A 23,069-nucleotide genomic window follows, 5' to 3' on the forward strand; every position below is an offset into this window, starting at 1 on the left:
CTAGATCTACAGCTGATGTGTTAACAGTTATATCTCATAGGATTAGCGAATCTCTCGATGGAGGCATCTTTTGAAAGGGAATTGCCTTTGACATATCAAAGACTTTTGATAGAGTGTGGCATAAAGGTCTACTCTACAAAATCTCCAGCTACGGTATAGCTGGAAACGTCTTTTCAATTATTAAGTCATTTCTCTCTGATAGGTTCATAAGAGTAGTGGTTGATGGGCAAAAATCTGAAGCTCACAGCATTAATGCTGGAGTCCCTCAGGGATCCATTTTGGGCCCAACTCTCTTCCTCATCTACATCAATGATCTCTCAAATCACATTCTAAGATCATTTGTAGACATTTATGCTGATGACACTACCATCTATGGCAACACTTCAAAGGCCATAAACAACCAAATTCTCTCTGATTCTCTTGCCTTTGATCTTGAGCTACTGGTGCAATAGGGAAATAGGTGGCTGGTTAATTTTAATGCATCTAAAACCAAACTTCTATGTTTCCATCATCAACGCTCTGATCCCCATCTGGCATCAATTGAAATGAATGGCTCTTATCTTGAGGAGGCTCCATGTTTTGCAAACTTTTGGGCTTGACCTTTATTCCTGATCTGAAATAGAACACGTACATCAAATCCGTTGCCAGGGCTGCTGGGAAAATGGTGGGATCCTTCTACTGCTCCAGTAAATATCTCACTACTGATGAAATTCTCTACATGTATAAGAGCCAAGTGCGTCCAAAGATGGAATACTGTTGTCACATCGTAGCAGGAACTGCTACAAACAGCTTATTCTGTCTTGACAGAGTTCAAATAGACTTCGTAGCCTAGTGGGGAATGTCCTTTTCTCTTTTCTGCAGCCTCTTTCCCACAGAAGAGACGTTGTGAGCCTGTCTCTGCTTTATCATTATTTTCATGGCAAGTGCTCATCTGAGCTCCAGTCTATAGCCCTCCCCCCTGGCCTGACTTTCACGAAAAACACTTGTCTAGATGAAAACACTATCAATAATTTCCCCCACTCTTTATCTATACCTAAACCTAAACGTAGATTCCATGAACAGAGCTTCTTTCTGCACGCCTGTGGAACTCTGTTCCTTTTTCCTGCTTTCCAACTAACTACAATATGGTTGTCTTCAAATCCAACGTGAACAAATTCTTGATGAGCCATCCCCTTAAGTAATCCAATTCATCAAATTTCCACTACTATCGATGACTGACATGTCCCCCTTGACCATTGTACACTCATTAACCCTTATTCTGAAGTGGCCCTCGGGCCTTGATAAATGGAGACTCCTTTGTAATAATAATAAAAAAAGAAAATATATTTTAATAAAGCAATTTCGTAATGAAAGCAACATTGAATTTTTATAAAGTAAAAAACATTAACATAATGAGCAGGTATGCATGGAAAAAAGAAAAGAACAATTTTATTTTAGTAAGAAGGATAAAACATTCTAGTAAGAAAGATAACGAAATAGTAATTCGTCCTTACTAAAATAATAACAGGAGAAATACATCTTTTCTGGTAATAAAAAAATTAAAGTTCGTTTCATTTTGTTTTCGAGTTTCCGATTCGATTTTTAAGTTTTAGATGCGCCGACGATTTTTTAACGCTGATTTGGCCAGGGTATTCCAAAACAATGTTGGAATACCCTGTCCAAATCACCGTTAAAAAATACGTCGATGTTGGAATCCAACATCGACGTATGCCCTATTTTCACGAATAATTAATTTTCTACCTTATCGTTTTTCGTAATTGTTGAATATGTTCATTATTCTGACATGACAATTAAGTAGATATCATTGGTTTTAGTTGAAATTCAAATTTCGAATTTCGATCTAATGAAGAAGCACCAAAATGACTTTTGTTGTCGACACTAATTATCGTCCTTGGCCTTTAGCTTTTGTTTTGATGTCGCACGTTATCTTTTCTGATCTCGATAAGTGGGGGAGAAATTCTTCGAGACTGAGGAAAGTGCTCCTTTATTTATGAGGGTGGGGTGGGAGGCTTTTCCCCCCGCATTAAAAACCGACTTTGTGTCTAATTCTGCCCTTATTTGGAAGCAAATAAAGATAGGAAATGTAAATAAATAGTCGACAACTTATAAAGATATTCTTTACTACCCACGAGGACGCAAGGTCTGTTTTTAATGTGGAGAAATTAAGCTACACACTAAGGGTACTGGGTTGGGACAAAAATTAAAATTACCGCATTCTAGAGGGAAAGATGAAAGTATTTGAACAGATACTACACTGAGACACTCTGTATCAAGTTGTATTAAGTTTACTTTTTAATTTCACTTAAAATTAAACGTTTCTTTTAAATGTAAATATCTTTCCATGAAACTATTTGCTAAAAATAAATTAATCCGCTTTAATTAGAAAATGTATTTATAGATATTTTTTGTAGCACATCAAGGCATCCGTAGCTAATATTGACCATGCGTGTACGCATCTTTCTCTGTGTACCTATAAATACATAGGCAGTTAACCTGGAGAGTTACTTCAATAGAATTAAACATAAACTTTCAAATGCGATACTACTACTAAGTTTTACTCATGCATTGGGCACAGTCGAAGTAAATGTCGAAAAAATATACGTGATTATTGAGAGTCCACGTATATTATTCTTATGTTTGTATGCATTCTTGTTATAAAATGTGGATAAAAGGTTTAGAAATTAATATTACAGATCAAGCTGAATTTTTGCAATTATCTTGGGAGCTAACTGCATCAATTTAACAAAAAAAAAAAAAAAAAATTCGTAAATATCAAACAAATTAAAACGGTGGATTAATTTTCCTTGTCACCGTTTAAAAAATAAGACAGAACTAATCGATAATATTTTTCAGCCGTTTTAATAGCTACTCGCTTCTGATTAATTTAAGTGCCAGAGACAAAAAGAAAACCAGAACGAAATTAACCAAAAACCTCTCTTTTTTTTTTTTTTTTTTTTTTTTTTTTTTAGTATCTAATAATTTAAAATGTGAAAATCTATACGAGTATAGATACAAGTTTAAAATCCAGCAAAAATCAATTGAATTTTCCTTATTTCATATTGCAAATAACGAATTTTTATCCAGATAATCGTGCCACGATTTTCTGTCTCTTTATTTGGGCAATCTTAAAATTGATAAATTGTGTTCAATTTGACAATGGCATCGACCCAGCGGCCTGTTAAAGAAACAAAGACAAAAACAGTAGTCTTCCTCCATTTCTCTCAACTTGTTCTAATTTCGTTCTTTTGAGAGAGAAAAAAAAACATGTTTTACATTTTTAAACAGTAAAACGCTTAATTTAATTAAACATAATTTAATATTTGAGTTGAGTTTAAATAATCTGTTTAAAATCATTGAAAGAATTTAAATTCTATACACCAGTCGGTTTTTACAATAATAATAATAATAATAATAATAATAATAAATAACCAATTTTTTGCGCAATGACACTCCTTTGTATTACTGTACACATAGATTCGAAAAAGTTGTCAAAAAACAAATATATAACAAATAAATGTTATCAAAGGCAAGATAAGTTACTTTTCTACCAAACTGAATATATTTTTTGTGTTTTTATTCAATGCCACATATTTATTCAGCTCGAAAAACATACAGTGTTTACCGATGGACAATTCAAAATGGCGGCATACTCTCTCTTAAACACGGTAAGTTCGAGAAAAGGTGTTATAAATAATAAACTAGACAAAATACTATTTAAAAAACACCGAATATATGTCAACCTATGTCACGGTAATATATATTGAGCGAATTTTTAACAGTATTTTGTCTAGTTTATTATTTATAACACCTTTTCCCGAACTTACCGTGTTTAAGAGAGAGTCGGCCACCATTTTGAATTTTCCAATACATCGGTAAACACTGCATGTTTTTCGAGCTGAATAAACATGTTACATTGAATAAAAACACGAAAATTATATCCAGTTTGGTAGAAAAGTAACTTATCTTGCCTTTGATAACATTTATTTGTTATATATTTGTTTTTGACAACTTTTTCGAATCTATGTGTACAAACCCCGAAAAGGATAATTATTCGTTAATTATTGATGTTAAATTATACCTTTTTCTTTCCAATTCTTTGCAAAGAATATTTAGTTTTCTCAAGTCGTAATGCAGAACGGCAAACATTTTTTAGCCTTGACCTGAACGTGAAACGACCCTCAAACTACAAAATAAAATCCACACTCTACTTAAGATTATATTTAAAAAATATTGTAATGTGATTGCTTATTAAACACAATATATATATATATATATATATATATATATATATATATATATATATATATATATATATATATATATATATGATGTGTGTGTGTTTTAATGTCCGTAACGTTACACGTGTTTAGTCGGTTCGTAACTGTGTTGATGATGGCATGTCTGACGTTTGCTAGGAAAACAAACTCAACCGTCTCTTTCAATTCTTTTCAGTTTATACAATTTTTTTCATTCATGGAAATGCAATCAGTAAAAAAAATTTGTTGAATTATTTTTTTCACTGAAAAAGCAACTTGACAAATAAGAATTGATTTAATGGAACATTTATCAACACAATAATGACGTGGATATCATATTTTTAATATTTCTTCTCGATCTGGAATATAGGCATATTCCCAAAATTATATCTATTAAATAATTAGATTTTTTTCTAATAGAGTAATATATTTTCAAACAAGTTTCCAGATTTGATTAAAAACAACAATAACTCAGAATATAAAAACATTGGTTAGAAAAGAATTAAGGTGACATAATTTAAAAAATATGAAATTTTTAGTAGAATTTAATCAGCAATTTTGTATTAAATAATTTGATATTTCAACTGAATTTCAACTAAACTGTTTTTTTTTCTTTACGCTGTGTTGTGTGTTTGTTTTAAACACACAACACAGGCATAACTATATTTCAAGTTTAGTTCGCCAAAAGTATGTTTCGTTCAAGATCTGTTGTTAATGTATTTTTTTTTTCATTTGTAAAGTAAAATAAAACGTCACCTTTTTTGTTTTTAGATGTTCCGTGATATTATTGTGTTAAAAAAAAACATTATTACTTAATAGAGGACTTTTTAGTCAATGTGTAATGTGTATAATAATTAAAGTTAACAGTTTAATAAAGTTAAATAATACTAAATTGAGCCATAATAATAATAATAATAATAATAATAATAATAATAATAATAATAATAATAATAATTATTATTATTATTATTATCATTATTAGTTTATTAATGGATTATTTCACATAAACTCTAAAGCTGTTAAAGAAATTAATTAGAACTATACATAATTTATTAAAGTTGCAATTATTAGTTTTTTAGTCAATGATCTCGTCTATACCTGCTTATTTTTTAATAAGTGAAAAACACGTTTTGATTTTCAACAAAATGGTCATAAAATTTCACGACTATTGATAAAATAAAAACAATATTCTTATATTTGGCTGTTTCAATTGTGCTTTAAAAAAGTATTGTTTACACACATTTTTGCAATTATATAACATGGCAATTATGAGGTGACAGATTTACACGTTTTCTTAATCGATATTGACAAATGAGGCTAACTCATTGGCTCTATTTCAGATTTATATTGTAATATTTCTGATTTATCAATAAAATGGTGACGCGGTCGAAAATAATGTTTTCTTTGGTTTAGAAACACGCATGAAAACCATAATCGAATTGACTTGACCGTTTTAAAGGCTTCAAAATTACGTTCGGGAACAAAACTTACGATGTAAACACCGTCTTCCTAATCCTCTCTTATCAATAAAAGATAACTCGCTGTGTTTTCTATATAGACGTTTGAAATTTGAAAATAGACGCATTTTTAACAAGAGAAAAACGAGAAGTGAATGTTACCAAAGGCAAGATAAATTACTCTTAAAAATAATATTGTAAAAATAAATTACTCTTCAAAATAATATTTTAAAAAATACATTACAACACAGCCAAACTTATTCAGGTAGGTAGAAAAGTAATTTATCTTGTTTTTAGTAACATTTATTTGTTTTATATTTACCCCCCCCCCTGTTTTCTTTTGTCGGCTCTGCGAATGACGATTAAGTGACATGAATAAAATACTCTTTCCGACACTACACTTCATCTTGTGTATTCTCGATCAGTGAAAGAGAAATTCTTCTAGACTGAGACAATTTAAATTCTTGTCCCAATTCAACACCCCTGTATTTTCCACACATTAAAAACTGGCCCTCTGTAGACAAGCGAAAAGAAACAAAATAGATTGTTTCAGTTTTACTCCAAATCTAATTATAATAACGAATACACCAATTAATTTGATATTTATTTATTCAACTTTTCATTGGAAATAACAATTTCACCTAATTTTACATTGTGACACTTATATTAAGACCGAGAAAATTGAAGTTCTAACGTGAAGATATCTATAATTTATTTTTGATGAATAAAATTTGTTAAAATAATATCTCAATATTTTCCTTGCAATTAAAATAAGAATTTATGTAACATAAAAATTTTTTCACAAAATAAAATTTAAAAAATGAAAAAACAAAAGTCTTAGAGAAAAGCTCATACCGGAAGAAGAATTTTTTTTTTTTGTTTAGACCAATCAGAAAGCAAAACGTCACAGATATATGTTTCATATAAATACCCACAGCTGCACTCGTTGCTATTTTCAATATGGCAGCTAACATTTGAGGTTAGTAGAATTTTTTCTATTACTACTGTGTTCGATTTATTGTTTGATTAATTATCTTTGAAATTTCATTAAATACTGTTGTTGGATTCGTTTTGTTAAATTTTGAAACGTTTTAATAACTTAGTTTGTACTTATTATCGTGTATTTCTTTTCTCGAGAATCCTGACACGAAACAATGCTCGTTTGAGATTATAATAGGACGAAGCCTGCATGCATATATATATATATATATATATATATATATATATATATATATATATATATATATATATATATATAATTTGGCATATTTTAAAAGTGGTCGTAACTTTTTAAATTTTTCGTCTAGAACTTTTCAATGTTTCGAAAAAAAATTGGATCACCCCTTCCTACTTAATATTTCTATTTTATTATGTAATGAAATAACAGGGATAAATTGTTTATAATAAAACTCGGGGGGGGGGGAGATTTTACTTTAAGCAATTTTACATGTGTTTTCTTTTTTTTTTGTTTTACAAAGTAAATAAGTATAACTACAATACTATGCATAATAAATGAGTACTTCGACAAATATTAACGCATACTTTTAGGGGAATATATATATATATATATATATATATATATATATAAGCGATAATTGTGCAGTGTTCAACTTTTTATAAATAAGATAGAAGGCGATTTTTGATAAATTAATAAAAAAAAAACAACATTTTATTAAAATTTTCAAGATTTCCAACTCTCGTTTTGTTAAAAACAATTTTTGTTGCTACTCGGACTTAGTGCAAGGGTTAAGGGACTGTATGTTTTTTTTTTCTTTTTGTAAGAGACAAATAATAAAAGCAAATAGTGTTCATTAAGAAACTGATAGAGATATTGAACTACACGCAAAAAATAAATATAAGATGTTAAATAATATAAAATTTCTCTCCCTCCAAGAAAAATCCCTTATTTTTAAAATGAAGAGTGAAAAATCAAACTCAAGTCTTTCAGAGCGCTACTGAAAGCACTAAATAAAATTAAGTATTCCCTCAGAGCAGCACTACTAAAATTAAGTTTATCCCCCTTTCTTTGTAGAGAATTGACAATAGTTAAGTAACAATAAATTAAAGCCAGAATTAGAATCTTTCAATTTTAAAAATACTGACTCTTTGTTACATGGTAACATTAAAAATCGTGTTTAATTTATGATAACATTTAATAATACAAAGTGTCATTTGACTCCTAAAGAATGGATCTTTTTTTTTTTTTTTTTTTTTCTAAATTATAAATGTTATTTTTCCATGGTTACACTAATTAATATACCAACTTTGTGGGGTTGTGTGTATTTTTCTAGTTTTAGCTGGACATGCTCTTGTTGTATTTGTTAGTGTTAAAGATTTTATCTGTCAAAGTGAAATGGAGATGTTTTGCTTGTCTAGATAACGTTTTCTTGTTTTACATTTATTTTTAATACTAGTAGTTCTAAAAAGGGGGGGGGGCTAACATGGGTATCAAATATGACAACATTTATGAGATAAATAATAAAAAGGTCTACTCTCAAACTAAAGTGGCAATTTTATAGAATTACTCTATAAAATTATCCCCTTAGTTTGAGGTGGCAGTTATTCTAAGTTTGCTTAACTTTACTTAACCGTAATATTGAGTAAAAAAAGTTTTGTTTTTTTTTGCTCCATTTGTTTATTCATAAAGAAATTATTACTCTACTTTCAAATTCTTATTTTGTTCACCCTATTGTTTTGGCACATTGGCTTTTCATTCAAAGAATTTATAATCTCTACTTGATTATAGGATTGTTGTTATATTTTAATAATCAAAATGTATGGATGCCACTTGTAATGCTGAAGCATTTTTATTGATAATTTATAAATAGATGAATCTGAATTATTTACTTTTATAATCTATTGGCAGGGCTACCAGGGTCATATAAAAAAAGAATGAAGTTGCGTTTGAATACACTTGCCATATATCTCTTCATCCAGGGCAATTCCGAACAAAACATATTACTGTTACTCTTCCTGGGCAATGTTGCCTTTTAACATACTTGCTCTATCAAAGATACGACCTCCAATAAGCCGGCATAGATTTTCCTGTATAACAAAGCACAATGACATTTTATTGTAAATACCCTTCTTAAAAAAAGGGGGAAAAATAGTGCTTACGATTTATAAAAAATGACCTGTGATTTGTGTAACTCCATTGCAAATAAAAAAAGTGGCCTCTGTTTTCAAATAAAAACCGGAAGTATTAACTTAAAGGGAAATAATAGTTTAATATGAGACTTCTGTTTTTAATCGCAACTCTTTTCAGATATTAATGATTAAAGATAAATTAAATAAAATATAAATTGAATTAAAAATAAACTAACTTAAATAAATAAATTTTATATAATATTTCTAAATAATATTATTAAAGCGATTCTGTTACAGAAAATAATTAAGATCGTGCTAATTATAAAAATAGATTTTCTTTAATGTAATATGCAAATGAGGTTACTTATTCAGTGCAGATTTTATTTGAAAAATACTGTATATAGAAATGACGCATACAATTGAATGTATAATTTCCTTTGATAGAAATAGCCTATAAAGGATTTATATATTTCTTTAATCAGGAAAGATGTACACACAGATCTCCTTTGTAAGAAATAGCCTAAAATGGATTTATATATTTCTTTGACCATGGGGAGTTGTACACATAAACACACACACACACACACACATACACAAACTCTACTACTTTATATATATAGATTAATCAGTGTTCAAATTCTTGCTTTCTTTGATAATGCAAGAAATGTGTACATTTCACACTTTTAAGACATTTGTTGATCCATATTAGATACCAGTTCGTTTACATTAAAACATTTAATTTTATTTTGATATCTAACCTACAAACTTATTTTCAATCATATTTAAAAACTTGGACTTAAATAACATTTTATCTGACAAATCAAACTTTGATTCTAACTAGCCACTTTTTATTATTACTTTACCGTGTTATTTACCCTAAACTAACAAATTTTATTACAAGTTATTAAAAATTTGGTTTCATGTTGATATTTTTAAATAAAAGAAAAAGCAGCTAAGGGTAATAACTTTTATTCTTTTAGTAAGAGTTAGCACATATTATTTTCCCATTCTTTTCGTTATAAACAAAAGCAATGATTCATTTGTAATTTGCACATCACTAGGTGATTGACCTATGTATTTTTTACTTATGTCTTGTTTCATTCTTAATTAAAAAACTGATTCCTTGTATATTGAACACAAAAATATTTATGGAAAAATATTTAATGTAATAAATCCTATGCAATGCTGGGTTGATATGGCTAATATTATAAATATGTAATAAGAAATTAAAATGTGAACTCACTTGTTTTTTTTTTTTTTAATTATTTCCATCATATCTTCGTTCATGAAATATTGAATATTTCAATGTGGAAGCATTTGCTATCATGAATCATGGAATGTACTCATTTCAATGTTAATGTATTTATTTGTATCATGAAGATTTTATTTTGATTTATATCACCAAACGTCGGGTATTTACAATGGTAAATCATCAGTTTTATCACAAAACTGATCGATTTAAATGTGAAACTTTTTATATAGATCATAAAATATTGATGTTTTGGCCCATTAATTATTAGTATGAAAGCAATTGTCATATGAATAATAAAAATATGTCAATTTTTATATTTATGAATTTGCATCACAAAATATAGTGATACATTTATATATTGAAGATGTCTCTTTCAAATTGTTCATAATTCCATTTTCACTTATGGTAAATTTCATCTTTTTCCTATTTTCACATTTTTACTTTAATATTTCAGGAGAAAATTGTAATGCAATATGTTATAAATTATTAAAACATATACATATAAAAGAAATAAACATATTGAACTTAAAAAATATATTAACAGTAAAGAACGTTTTAATTAAATATATTTTACAACAAGCAAATACCTAACTTGTATCAAACGAGATAGACTAGCATTATAGTAGAAGAATATTTAACCAGCTTTAACCAAAAAATGCGATTCTGCTTTTTATGTGATTATATGTAAGAATAAACGAACTGCTTTGTTATTTGTTTTCAATTTTATAACATTTTGCTCAGTATAACAACTTATTTATTTGCAATTTTATTTGATAATATTGTTCTAAATAAATAATAGTTTTACGTATATTATCATCTTATTACAATAATTAAAATATACTAAATTTTTATTCAGTTTATGATTAATGGGGATGATTCAAGTTAAAACAATTTTTAATTAAAACAAAGCACGATTAAGATGTTTCTGTGTTCATTACTCAAATGTATATTTATGAGAATCAAATTTATGAACAAAAGTTGAAGAAAGAATATTTTAGTTAAGATTTGTTAAAGAATACTTATTCCAACTAGGAAGATTGTTAAAATGGAGACATTTTTCAATGATTTTAACTGCTGCATCAGCTTATAGCATTAATAAAAACAAATGACTATATTATTCAATCTTTTTAAGGTTTCAGATAAACATATATATATGTTTAAAGTAAAATATTCAACTATTGATTTCTTAAAATTACTTGTATATCATAAAGTAGGTAAAATAATTTATTTCAAATAACTAATTAAAATATTTTTCAATACTATAAGTGGTTGATTATTAGTCATGAAGAATAACTTTCTAATGATGTATACAAATATGATGGTGATACGCACAATTTTCTTTTCTTTTCCTATTTTCACTGCAAAATAATCTTGAAAAATGTTGGATTGCATTCCATTTTATTTCAAAATGCCTTTAAAAAACAATTCTTCATGAATGATTTCTGTTATGTAATTTGTTAGTTTTTTAATAACAATTTCTAAGATACATCAAACTTTAATTGCTATGTAGTTTTTGTCTACTTGTACAGTCTGATTACAAATTAAAACAGACAACATATTTTATTATAAATTTAGAAAAACAAGCAGAAAAAAATTTGAGATTATTTCATCATCTATAATGTAAATCTCACCTGTCTGTTTAAAAGCATGTATGTATATATGTTTGCATGTCTGCCTAAAACTTTTGACAGAGGCGACGGGTTTTCATGAGATCAGTATCGTTTTGAAGCTCAACCCTTCAGACAACAAATATTAAAAAATTGGCTAAAAACATTAATTCCTTCACCTTCAATTGGGCACTTTTCAACAAGGAATGGTCGCTTTTTTTACCAATATTTTTGAAAGTCATCTCCTCTTTTCGATTGACTAGCCTTAATTTAAACCTTCACCACTTCCAGTTTGGTGATGGACGCAATGGCAAAGACGTTTTTTTTTTTTCACATACTTTTCTTCCTTTGTGATTCAGGTTCAAGTTTGCCTACTACCACTTTTTTTTTTTGCTCAACACACACCTCCAAACAAATGGGCAATGCTGGGCATGTCAAAAATATTACTGCTTTGCTTCTTATGTTAAAGAGAGGAAGGGGGAGAGAGGGATGTCAATCCAAAAGAGACATTATTATTGGTTCTTTACTATCAATATTTGTAGGCTTATAAATTACAAAATAATATTAAGAATGGGCAATATAAGAGTTACTTTTCTTTAATATGATGTTTAAAATTACTTCCTTTTAACTGTCCAAACTAACTCATCTTTGTATTAAAAAAATAAACTATTCACACTTTTTGTTATGTGTGCCAGCTTCTCATCTTTAGATAATTTTCATAGATTATACTTATGTTTCTTCCATTATTTACTAATTTATTGGTCATTTTTTTTACATTAACAAAACAGGAAAAGTACAACACACTTCAAATTTTGATTAAAACAAAACTCTTTTTTGTAAGTAGTAAATAAATGAAATGATAAAGATTTTTAGAATTTAATTATATAATGAATTGATATTTATATCATATTTTATTCATGTTTAAAGAAATATAAGACTTTAATAAGACTTTTAAGGATATTTATTTAATCCTAGATACTAAAAGTTAAATATTCAAATTCGAGTATAGTATTATAATTAGAAGGTGCATAAAGAAAAGTGATGAATGAAAAAAAAGTAAAATCTCCATTATACAAATAGTTTAGAATCCTTAGAAATTATTTTATTAAAGAGAAAAATGTGGGTTGATTTGTGATCTTAAAAATATATGGGATTTATAAATATGAACAATTTTTTTAATATTACTCAATATATATATTCATTTTATCTCAAACTTAAAGTTGGATGTTTTATAAATGACTTCCAATTTTTCCATGCTTATTGCCATTTTGTTTGTGTTTCCTGCCAGTCAGGACCTCATCAATCGATCCTCTCCATGTCTTAAGCAGCCTATTACATAGCTTTAGACTATTGATGTCAATGGAACATTTCGATTGACTCATGGAAGTCAGAGTGAGAACGGCAATTTTGTCCAATCAATGTGCTGTTTTTGATATTGACCATGTTTGACAGTGATATGAATAGTACAGGTTGGATGTGAATGTTGTATAGTGCCAATCTCATATGATGAGATCCCTGCATTTTGTAAAATTGTTAAGATTCCTGAAAACTCTCCATGTAGTAAATTTACATCCGACCAGAATAAATAATGTTAATTTATTAACTCTTCCAACATCTGCAACAACTTCTTTACATAGGAAGCAGATTTTGACAGATGCAGCAAATAAAATTAGCTGGATTTATTGCATATAGCACTGGCAAATTGGTGCACCTTTTGTGATACTACTTGTTGCATATTCTTCATTTGATGGAATTTGAGCCAGCTTCAAGCTTAGAGATGTTGTATAGGTATTTGCCTTGTGGAATCGATACATGCTTGTCATATTAACCCTGAAGTGAACCCTTTCAATTGCTGATTTTCATCAATCAAATGCTGTACTAGATATTAAAATTTGTATTTCCAATTAATTTTATAAATTACATACTTTATCTGGGTCAGCATTTTGCTTACTGAGAAAAGGAGTGAAATTTTGACTCATAAAATAGTACTCCTACCATTACTCATTAGGAATTAATGAATTCTTAATAACATAACATAAAATAGTATTCCTACCATTACTCATTAGGAATTAATGAATTCTTAATAACATAACATAAAATAGTATTCCTACCATTACTCATTAGGAATTAATGAATTCTTAATAACATAACATAAAATAGTATTCCTACCATTACTCATTAGGAATTAATGAATTCTTAATAACATAACATAAAATAGTATTCCTACCATTACTCATTAGGAATTAATGAATTCTTAATAACATAACATAAAATAGTATTCCTACCATTACTCATTAGGAATTAATGAATTCTTAATAACATAACATAAAATAGTATTCCTACCATTACTCATTAGGAATTAATGAATTCTTAATAACATAACATAAAATAGTATTCCTACCATTACTCATTAGGAATTAATGAATTCTTAATAACATAACATAAAATAGTATTCCTACCATTACTCATTAGGAATTAATGAATTCTTAATAACATAACATAACATAACATAAAATAGTATTCCTACCATTACTCATTAGGAATTAATGAATTCTTAATAACATAACATAACATAAAATAGTATTCCTACCATTACTCATTAGGAATTAATGAATTCTTAATAACATGCATTTTTCTTAGTGCACTTCACCTCTGCATTAAATATATTTTACAATGATAAAAAATAATAAATTGAATAATAAATTGAATAATAAAAAAAAATTTATTCAATAAAGAAAGAAATTTAGATTTCGAACAAAACTTATTCTGTGCTAAACTTGTCCTCGAGTCATGTGGTAGCTGACCGAAACAAAACTTATTATTTTTATTAACTAACTTAAATGTAAATCCTTGAACATAAGGTTTCAGCGTAAAATACAATTAAATTTTAAAACGGTTACAAATTCAAATTGATCATAATGCATTTCAGATTCTTTGTAAACAAGTCATGTTAATAATTTTAAAAGAATGCTGAAGCATTTAAATTGTTGAATAGAAATGTTTATAACAATTTTTGCTCAATTAATAATTTACTGACTGAAAAATACCATAATAATTAGATTTCAGACTGAGAATCATATTAAAAAGTAATAATTTAATTGGAAAAAAAAAACAGCACAATTTAAACAAAAAAAAAAGTATTGAAAAGTAAAGCAAAATTATAGACTCATGGGCAACACCTGCTATGTAAAGCTATTGTATACTTGGCCAACGTCATAATTTCTGTATTTTTGCAGATTATAAAAGAAATAAAAGTAAAATGAAACAATTTCTGTAAGATTATAATTTAAAATATTAAAATTCATTTTAGAACAAATTCAAGTAAAAATACTGGGTGAGGTTTGAACTCACAACTATGGCATGCTAATCGATTGAGCTATTGAACCAATTGTTTTTCTCATAGTCAAGATAGTAAAAAAAGAACAAGACTAGCTTCCCTTTCATTTATATTAGTGAATTGAAAAATGTCTTAATTTTTTTTCTAATGTGTAGAGTAAGAGTACATTTGAATTAGGGAGTGAAAATTTCTCCCTCTCATTTTATTCATGACTAAAATAAATCTTGATCAGGATTAAAATTTAAATAAAGGAAAAATATTGGGACGAGAATGGGAATAGAAAAATGAAAGGTAGCATGTAGGAAAAGACACAGTTGAAAGGAGTAGTAATTAATGGTATAATAAGAGAGGAAGGTTTTAGAAAGTAAACAGTGGAATGTGTACGTAGAATATTTAATTTTAAATGCTAAAGGAACTCTGCATATTCAAAAACAAAAATAAAATCTAAAAACATCCAACCCAAACTCATCTTTACACAGCACTATCCAAATATACTTTCAAATCTATCAATTTAATTGGCTTACAATTTTAAACAAATAAAAAGCAATGACACTACTCCAATCACACAATCTAGCATTTACACAATCCTTAGTAATAACTACAGCAAAGTATACATCAGTGATACTCTGTTTCCCCCCGAAAGGAATGGATAAGCACAACGGAGCTATAAAACTAAGTAACACTAATGCATTGATCTCACGCATGTTAATTTAAAACCACAATTTTATACATGAAAAGAACAATAAAAGTCAGAAAAAGTGTGAGTAAACTAAAGTAGTATCTGGATCATACATCATATTGCATAAAGTATTATGCAATGTAATGTTGATAACTTAACCTTTATCTGATCATGTTGAAATCTTTTATGATACATCAACTCCATACATAATATTTTGAAAAATCAGAAATTTCGACCATAGCCAAACATTTCAAGGTCAAGATCATATAAGATTTTAGACATCATTGGTTACAACATGAGCCAACTAGCAAGCTTCTATGATGAACAAGGTATCATTCATTACCAAAATATTCAAAATAGAATCAGTTCTTAGATAACGACTGATATTTTGATCTAGTTTGATGGTTGGTCAAGCAATGCGAATATAAGCAAAGTGACAAACTTAGCACAAAGGAAGACCAAGTAAAAATCTTTGATAATCTAACTTTCACACAAAAGTAAATACAGATCATAATTTAAAAACATCCTATGTAAAAACAAACAAAATATAGATTAAATACTGGGGATCTTTCAAAAAGCTCTTCTGTCTTGTAAAAACCTATTTCTCCCATTACTTTTAGATGTTACATACACTAGAATTTATTAGTCCAACATCTTTTCTGACTTCTTAGGCACATGGTCTAACATCTTTTCTGACTGTTCAGGCAGATGGTCTAACATTTTTTGTGACTGTCAGTGCAGATGGTTGAACATCTTTTGTGACTGTTTAGGCAGATGGTTGAACATCTTTTGTGACTGTTTAGGCAGATGGTTGTACATCTTTTGTGACTGTTTAGGCAGATGGTTGAACATCTTTTGTGACTGTTTAGGCAGATGGTTGAACATCTTTTGTAACTGTTTAGGCAGATGGTTGAACATCTTTTGTGACTTTAGGCAGATGGTTGAACATCTTTTGTGACTTTAGGCAGATGGTTGAACATCTTTTGTGACTTTAGGCAGATGGTTGAACATCTTTTGTGACTTTAGGCAGATGGTTGAAAATCTTTTGTGACTTTAGGCAGATGGTTGAAAATCTTTTGTGACTTTAGGCAGATGGTTGAAAATCTTTTGTGACTTTAGGCAGATGGTTGAACATCTTTTGTGACTGTGTATGCAGATGGTTTAACATCTTTTGTGACTGTGTATGCAGATGGTTTAACATGTATTGTGACTGTGTATGCAGATGGTTTAACATGTATTGTGACTGTGTATGCAGATGGTTTAGCATGTATTGTGACTGTGTATGCAGATGGTTTAACATGTATTGTGACTGTGTATGCAGATGGTTTAACATGTATTGTGACTGTGTATGCAGATGGTTTAACATGTATTGTGACTGTATGCAGATGGTTTAACATGTATTGTGACTGTGTATGCAGATGGTTTAACATGTATTGTGACTGTGTATGCAGATGGTTTAACATCTTTTGTGACTATGTATGCAGATGGTTTAACATGTATTGTGACTGTGTATGCAGATGGTTTAACATGTATTGTGACTATGTATGCAGATAGTTTAACATGTATTGTGACTGTGTATGCAGATGGTTTAACATGTATTGTGACTGTGTATGCAGATGGTTGAACATGTATTGTGACTGTGTATGCAGATGGTTGAACATGTATTGTGACTGTGTATGCAGATGGTTTAACATGTATTGTGACTGTGTATGCAGATGGTTTAACATGTATTGTGACTGTGTATGCAAATTGTTTAACATGTATTGTGACTGTGTATACAGATGGTTTAACATGTATTGTGACTGTGTATGCAGATGGTTTAACATGTATTGTGACTGTGTATGCAGATGGTTTAACATGTATTGTGACTGTGTATGCCGATGGTTTAACATGTATTGTGACTGTGTATGCCGATGGTTTAACATGTATTGTGACTGTGTATGCAGATGGTTTAACATGTATTGTGACTGTGTATGCAGATGGTTTAACATGTATTGTGACTGTGTATGCAGATGGTTTAACATGTATTGTGACTGTGTATGCAGATGGTTTAACATGTATTGTGACTGTGTATGCAGATGGTTTAACATCTTTTGTGACTGTGTATGCAGATGGTTTAACATGTATTGTGACTGTGTATGCAGATGGTTTAACATGTATTGTGACTGTGTATGCAGATGGTTTAACATGTATTGTGACTGTGTATGCAGATGGTTTAACATGTATTGTGACTATGTATGCAGATGGTCTAACATCTTTTCTACCAGTTTATGCAGATGGTCTAACATCTTTTCTGCCAGTTTATGCAGATGGTCTAACATCTTTTCTGCCAGTTTATGCAGATGGTCTAACATCTTTTCTGCCAGTTTATGCAGATGGTCATACATCTTTTCTGCCAGTTTATGCAGATGGTCATACATCTTTTCTGCCAGTTTATGCAGATGATCATACATCTTTTCTGCCATTTTATGCAGATGGTCTAACGTCTTTTCTGCCATTTTATGCAGATGGTCTAACGTCTTTTCTGCCATTTTATGCAGATGGTCTAACGTCTTTTCTGCCAGTTTATGCAGATGGTCTAACGTCTTTTCTGCCAGTTTATGCAGATGGTCTAACATCTTTTTTGCCAGTTTATGCAGATGGTCTAACGTCTTTTCTGCCAGTTTATGCAGATGGTCTAACGTCTTTTCTGCCAGTTTATGCAGATGGTCTAACGTCTTTTCTGCCAGTTTAGGCAGATGATCATACATCTTTTCTGCCAGTTTATGCAGATGATCATACATCTTTTCTGCCAGTTTATGCAGATGGTCTAACGTCTTTTCTGCCATTTTATGCAGATGGTCTAACATCTTATCTGCCAGTTTATGCAGATGGTTATACATCTTTTCTGCCAGTTTATGCAGCTGGTCTAACATCTTTTCTGCCGGTTTATGCAGATGGTTATACATCTTTTCTGCCAGTTTATGCAGCTGGTCTAACATCTTTTCTGCCAGATTATGCAGATGGTCTAACATCTTTTCTGCCAGTTTACGCAGATGGTCTAACATCTCTTCTGCCAGTTTACGCAGATTGTCTTACATCTTTTCTGCCAGTTTATGCAGATGGTCTAACATCTTTTCTGCCAGTTTATGCAGATGGTCTAACATCTTTTCTGCCAGTTTATGCAGATGGTCTAACATCTTTTCTGCCAGTTTATGCAGATGGTCTTACATCTTTTCTGCCAGTTTATGCAGATGGTCTAACATCGTTTCTGCCATTTTATGCAGATGGTCTAACATCTTTTCTGCCATTTTATGCAGATGGTCTAACGTCTTTTCTGCCATTTTATGCAGATGGTCTAACATCTTTTCTGCCAGTTTATGCAGATTGTCTAACATCTTTTCTTACTCTTTGTGCACGTGGTTTAACATCATTGACCTTTTCTTAGAGATGGATTAACATTTTTTTGGACTCTTTGTGCAGATGGACTAACATCTTTTTTGACTGTATAGACAGATGGTCCAACATCTTTTCCACCATATTAAGCAGATGGTCCAACATCTTTTCTGCCATATTAAGCAGATGGTCCAACATCGTTTCCGCCATATTAAGCAGATGGTCCAACATCGTTTCCGCCGATTCAGGCAGATGGTCCAACATCTTTTCTGCCAGTTTAGGTCAAAAGTCTTTTGTGACTCTTTGTGCAGATGGTTTAACATCTTTTTTGACTTTTTAGGCAGATGGTCTAACCTCTTTTCTGACTCGTTGAGCAGATGGGCGAACATCTTTTCTGACGATTTTTGCATATGGTTGAACATTTTTTCTAACGATTTTTGCAGATGGTCGAACATCTTTTGTGACTCTTTGTGCAGATGATTGAACATTTTTTTCTGACTCGTTGTGCAGATGGACTAACATTTTTTCCACCAGATTAGTCAGATGGTCCAATAACTTTTCTGCCAGTGCAGGCAGATGGTTCAACATCTTTTCTGCATCTTTGTGCAGATGGTTTAACATGTTTTCTGCGTCTTTGTGCAGATCGGTTTAACATGTTTTCTGCGTCTTTGTGCAGATGGTTTAACATCTTTTCTGCGTCTTTGTGTAAATTGTTTAACATCTTTTCTGCGTATTAGTGTAGATGGTTTAACATCTTTTCTGCCTCTTTGTGCAGATTATTGAACATCTTTTCTGCCTCTTTGTGCAGATGATTGAACATCTTTTCTGCCTCTTTGTGCAGATTGTGGACATGGTTGAACATCTTTTCTGGCTCTTTGTGGACATAGTTAAACATCTTTTCGGGCTTTTTATGGACATGGTTGAACAACTTTTTTGACTCTTTGTGCAGATGGACTAACATTTTTTCTGACTTATCATGCAGATGGACTAACATCTTTTTTGAGTATATAATTGCAGATGGTCCAACATCTTTACCGCCAGTTTAGGCAGTGGTCCAACATCTTTTCTACCAGTTAGGCAGATGGTCCAACATCTGTTTTGACTCTTTGTGCAGATGGTCCAGCATCTTTTCTCACTCTTTGTGCAGATGGTCTAACATCTTTTCCAACTCTTTGTGCAGATGGTCTAACATCTTTTCCAACTCTTTGTGCAGATGGTCTAACATCTTTTCCGACTCTTTGTGCAAATGGTCTAACATCTTTTCCGACTCTTTGTGCAAATGGTCTAACATTTTTTCCGACTCTTTGTGCAAATGGTCTAACATCTTTTCCGACTCTTTGTGCAAATGGTCTAACATCTTTTCCGACTCTTTGTGCAAATGGTCTAACATCTTTTCCGACTCTTTGTGCAAATGGTCTAACATCTTTTCCGACTCTTTGTGCAAATGGTCTAACATCTTTTCCGACTCTTTGTGCAAATGGTCTAACATCTTTTCCGACTCTTTGTGCAAATGGTCTAACATCTTTTCCGACTCTTTGTGCAAATGGTCTAACATCTTTTCCGACTCTTTGTGCAAATGGTCTAACATCTTTTCCGACTCTTTGTGCAAATGGTCTAACATCTTTTCCGACTCTTAGTGCAGATGGTCTGAAATCTTTTCTGACTCTTAGTGCAAATGGTCTGAGATCTTTTCTGACTCTTAGTACAGATGGTCTGACATCTTTTCTGACTCTTAGTGCAAATGGTCTGACATCTTTTCTGACTCTTAGTGCAGATGTTCTGACATCTTTTCTGAGTGCAGATGGTCTGTCATCTTTTCTGACTCTTTGTGAAATCTCAGGTACATGTGGTGAAGCATTCTTTCTTCCTGTTTATCCAGATGGTCTACCATTCTTTCTGCCTGTTTATGCAGATGGTCTACAATTCTTTCTTCCTGTTCATGCAGATGGTCTACCATTCTTTCTTCCTGTTTATGCAGATGGTCTACCATTCTTTCTGCCTGTTTATGCAGATGGTCTACCATTCTCTCTGCCTGTTTATCCAGATGGTCTACCATTCTTTCTGCCTGTTTATGCAGATGGTCTACCATTCTTTCTTCCTGTTTATGCAGATGGTCTACCATTCTTTCTTCCTGTTTATGCAGATGGTCTACCATTCTTTCTTCGTGTTTATGCAGATGGTCTACCATTCTTTCTGCGTGTTTATGCAGATGGTCTACCATTCTTTCTTCGTGTTTATGCAGATGGTCTACCATTCTTTCTGCCTGTTTATCCAGATGGTCTACCATTCTTTCTTCCTGTTAATGTAGATGGTCTACCATTCTTTCTTCCTGTTAATGTAGATGGTCTACCATTCTTTCTTCCTGTTAATGTAGATGGTCTACCATTCTTTCTTCCTGTTAATGTAGATGGTCTACCATTCTTTCTTCCTGTTAATGTAGATGGTCTACCATTCTTTCTTCCTGTTAATGTAGATGGTCTACCATTCTTTCTTCCTGTTAATGTAGATGGTCTACCATTCTTTCTTCCTGTTAATGTAGATGGTCTACCATTCTTTCTTCCTGTTAATGTAGATGGTCTACCATTCTTTCTTCCTGTTAATGTAGATGGTCTACCATTCTTTCTTCCTGTTAATGTAGATGGTCTACCATTCTTTCTTCCTGTTAATGTAGATGGTCTACCATTCTTTCTTCCTGTTAATGTAGATGGTCTACCATTCTTTCTTCCTGTTAATGTAGATGGTCTACCATTCTTTCTTCCTGTTAATGTAGATGGTCTACCATTCTTTCTTCCTGTTAATGTAGATGGTCTACCATTCTTTCTTCCTGTTAATGTAGATGGTCTACCATTCTTTCTTCCTGTTAATGTAGATGGTCTACCATTCTTTCTTCCTGTTAATGTAGATGGTCTACCATTCTTTCTTCCTGTTAATGTAGATGGTCTACCATTCTTTCTTCCTGTTAATGTAGATGGTCTACCATTCTTTCTTCCTGTTAATGTAGATGGTCTACCATTCTTTCTTCCTGTTAATGTAGATGGTCTACCATTCTTTCTTCCTGTTAATGTAGATGGTCTACCATTCTTTCTTCCTGTTAATGTAGATGGTCTACCATTCTTTCTTCCTGTTAATGTAGATGGTCTACCATTCTTTCTTCCTGTTAATGTAGATGGTCTACCATTCTTTCTTCCTGTTAATGTAGATGGTCTACCATTCTTTCTTCCTGTTAATGTAGATGGTCTACCATTCTTTCTTCCTGTTAATGTAGATGGTCTACCATTCTTTCTTCCTGTTAATGTAGATGGTCTACCATTCTTTCTTCCTGTTAATGTAGATGGTCTACCATTCTTTCTTCCTGTTAATGTAGATGGTCTACCATTCTTTCTTCCTGTTAATGTAGATGGTCTACCATTCTTTCTTCCTGTTAATGTAGATGGTCTACCATTCTTTCTTCCTGTTAATGTAGATGGTCTACCATTCTTTCTTCCTGTTAATGTAGATGGTCTACCATTCTTTCTTCCTGTTAATGTAGATGGTCTACCATTCTTTCTTCCTGTTAATGTAGATGGTCTACCATTCTTTCTTCCTGTTAATGTAGATGGTCTACCATTCTTTCTTCCTGTTAATGTAGATGGTCTACCATTCTTTCTTCCTGTTAATGTAGATGGTCTACCATTCTTTCTTCCTGTTAATGTAGATGGTCTACCATTCTTTCTTCCTGTTAATGTAGATGGTCTACCATTCTTTCTTCCTGTTAATGTAGATGGTCTACCATTCTTTCTTCCTGTTAATGTAGATGGTCTACCATTCTTTCTTCCTGTTAATGTAGATGGTCTACCATTCTTTCTTCCTGTTAATGTAGATGGTCTACCATTCTTTCTTCCTGTTAATGTAGATGGTCTACCATTCTTTCTTCCTGTTAATGTAGATGGTCCTACCATTCTTTCTTCCTGTTAATGTAGATGGCCTACCATTCTTTCTTCCTGTTAATGTAGATGGCCTACCATTCTTTCTTCCTGTTA

At 30.9% G+C, this 23,069-nt stretch overlaps 1 protein-coding gene across 2 annotated transcripts in view; it reads left to right on the forward strand.

Annotated features, from left to right (window-relative positions):
* Positions 1-23,069, forward strand: part of LOC145255707 (uncharacterized) — a 105,081-nt gene that overhangs the window by 49,930 nt on the left and 32,082 nt on the right. The window contains exon 1 of one of the 2 annotated variants that reach the window (XM_080114295.1): positions 6,574-6,692. The exons of the other annotated variant lie outside the window; for it this stretch is intronic. The gene's annotated coding sequence lies outside the window, so the exon portion shown is untranslated. Of the gene's footprint in view, positions 1-6,573; positions 6,693-23,069 lie in introns of those variants that run through there. 2 annotated transcript variants of the gene reach the window in all.

Source organism: Euprymna scolopes, chromosome 31 (assembly GCF_053919585.1).
Source record: "Euprymna scolopes isolate OS-2025 chromosome 31, ASM5391958v1, whole genome shotgun sequence".
In the NCBI taxonomy this organism is placed as follows: domain Eukaryota; kingdom Metazoa; phylum Mollusca; class Cephalopoda; order Sepiida; family Sepiolidae; genus Euprymna; species Euprymna scolopes.